The sequence below is a fragment of the Palaemon carinicauda genome, chromosome 44 (assembly GCF_036898095.1).
Source record: "Palaemon carinicauda isolate YSFRI2023 chromosome 44, ASM3689809v2, whole genome shotgun sequence".
Classification (NCBI taxonomy): domain Eukaryota; kingdom Metazoa; phylum Arthropoda; class Malacostraca; order Decapoda; family Palaemonidae; genus Palaemon; species Palaemon carinicauda.
Window position 1 is genome coordinate 6,376,162 of NC_090768.1, and position 3,220 is coordinate 6,379,381.

The following is a 3,220-nucleotide window of genomic DNA, read 5'->3' on the forward strand; positions in this document are numbered from 1 at the left end:
ATTATTATTATTATTATTATTACTACTACTACTACTACTAGCTAAGCTACAACCCTATTGGAAAAGCAGGATGCTATAAGCACAAGATCTCCAACAAGGAAAAATAGCCCAATTAAGAAAGGAAATAGATAAACTACAAAAGAAGTAATGAACAATTAGAATAACACATCTTAAGAACACTAACAACACTAGAATATATCTTAAAGGTAAACTATAAAAAGATACTTTTGTTAGCCTGTTCATCATAAAAAAAGTCGTTGAAAGTTTGAACTTTTGAAGTTCCACCGATTTAGTTACCTGATTAGGAAGATCATTCCACAACTTAGTCCCAGCAGGAATAAAGCTTCTAGAATACTGGGTTGTATTGATATAAGTTACAAAACGGGCCTTATATCGTAAGTTCAGTTAGTAGTGGAATTGATGTAAAAAAAGAAAAAAAAAGAACTTAGCCATAATTAACGTAAGGCATTTTAGAATCAGGTGTTTGTTTTAAAATAATTTAAGTTTGTTATTTTCAGCATTTTTCTTTTCTTTTTTATTTCTTTCGAGTGCCCGATCGTTATTTGTTTTGCCTTTTAAGTTTTGATTCTTAATAAAATATATCTAATCCAATCATCTTTCACTGGTGAGAACTTAACAGCTGTGGAATAGTAAATCATTCAAGTCCCTTGTTACAATTGCAGTACTGAATAGAGGCAATGGTCAAGTAGTCTTATCAGATAAAAGCTTTATCGAACTTTACTAGTTTTTCTTTGGAGCTTCTATTAATCTTTTTTTGTTTTGTTTTGCTCCAGTGAAACGACTAATAAATTTGGAAGATATTACTCCATATTACCCGTAAGAAAACATTTGTGTCCAAAGAATCATACTTATAAAGCTGTACTCTCTCTCTCTCTCTCTCTCTCTCTCTCTCTCTCTCTCTCTCTCTCTCTCTCTCTCTCTCTCTCTCTCTCTCTCTCTCTCTCTCCCTCTCTCTTTAATTCCGTGAGCCTTGCAGCACCATATTATAATGGTGAAATAAATAAGGGATCATCTTCTCAATGCATTACACAGTATTAAAGTTCTGTATTAATATTTTGCTCTTCGGTGTAGAAAAAAAATATTGGGTAAATTTGATTTAAGATGATTTGTTGATATGTACTGTAGTTACTGCAATGTTAACAATGTGTCCCATTTTTTACGGTATCTGAGAATTTATGTAATGAAAATGATCTTTAAAACATATAAAAAAAAACCATTACAATAAAGACAACTTATTCTAATCTTGGATTTGCTGGACTTTCATAAAATAATACGAAATCAGAACCAGTTCATCAGCTTCATTTAAGTTAAATATCATGTGTGTACATACCAAATTCAACATATCTTTGTTGCAAAGTTGAGATCAGTACTGGTTTTGTATGAATGTACATATTCTAATTGAAAAGTTTTAGTAGGTAAGATTTGGTATTACGTAGCACTATAGTCAATTTCTTTTAGCGATGCAGATTTGCACCGACTCGCAGCGGTGCCCATTTAGCTCGGAAAAGTTTCCTGATCGCTGATTGGTTGGACGGGACAATTCTAACCAATCAGCGATCAGGAAAATTTTCCGAGCTAAAAGGGCACCGCTGCGAGTTGGTGCAAATCTGCCTCGATAAAAGAAATGGACTATAGGAACTACAAACGTAATTATAAATGTCATGTGCAGGATTATTATCACAATTTTATCATCATTAGTATTTGTCATGCAGCAACCACAGTTTGAAAAGCTGCAGGAATAAGATCAAAACAGAGAGCAACCCAGTGCCCAAAGATGAACCATAATAGAGAAATATGTAACAATGCTAACAGATAAGTCATATGATATAAACTATGGAAAACGATTTACGTCAACTCTCTCGGTAGAAAAGAATTTAAACCGAATTTGAGCATTGTGAAGTTTTCTTGATTCCTGTGTTTAATTGGAAAGAACATTTCACAATATGGTCGCAGCCGGTATGAAACTTCTAAAACACTGAAGTATTGAACCTTATGAAAGACAAGGCTTAACTTGAAGATGAATCACTTATATTTTGTGAAAAGGTGACCGCTCAATGCAAGCTACTGTAGATGTACTCGGAGAGAGTCTTGCAGAAGAGAAGTGATCAGGGAGGTTTTTGAAGATGAATCTGCTCTGAATTCGTCAAGGCTTTATGCTTTGCTTTGAGTGGGGATACCTTAACGTGGTGAAAGGCTTTTTGTATCGCCTTGATCAACAAAGCTGTACTATCCAGGGCAACTCATACTAGGTTGGTTTGCTGTAGCGAGCATACTAAAATCTCTCGCCATCACCAATCCGCAGTGGTCAACTTGGTGAAAATGGGTAAACCCCAGCCATGAATAAAGACATGTGTGAGGTCATTGTCTTGCAGTGGACTAGAAACAGCTGCATTTCTTGTTGTTGTTGTTGTTGTTGTTTGTGGGTATAAAAGCTTTGTCCTAGTTAATGTTTTGGCGACTTATGATTAGTGAAGATTCAAGTTATTCCAGAGATTGATACTATATCTGGCACTAAACCAAAGTAATATCTCTCTCTCGGAAAGAATGAGTGAATGCATTTAGTACTACCTTGCAATTAATGGCGATCATTGTCTACGATCTATTGTGAAAGAACAAGAATCTGTATACAAGTCATAAAATTACATACATACTTTACTTTAAGGACTTTTTCTAGTCCTTTCACACCCGGAAACTCTGTACCCTACATGCCCTGAAAGATCTGTTTGTTGTATACAGCATCACACTGTGTAATGCACATTTATTGTCAAATCCACATTATCCAAGCACTTAGAAAACGAGAAGTTCAGTTTTCTCTTTAAAGCGTCATTATCTTCCTTCTTTCGGATGTCTAGTCGAAGATTACTGCACAGGCTCTTTTGTGAACAGATAATCCCTTTTTTATATCAGTTTTTGAGGGGTAAGAGAAGGTGACTGAGATGTTCAGGAATGTCAAGAATTTGGTTCTTCGGGGATATAACCTATAATTTAGATGTCGTACAACGTGGTTATTTAACTCCCAGGAATAAATACACTTGCACGCGAAACAAAATGTGCAGGCTTAGCGGGTGAGACGACTCGTGTCGTAATTTTCTCTTGTTTTTAATGGGCAATTATTGAAACTTGAGTTTTGCAGGTCATCCTTTTTATTGTTCGCTTTTTCGAATCACTCCACCGATCATGGAAGCATTTGATAAAAACT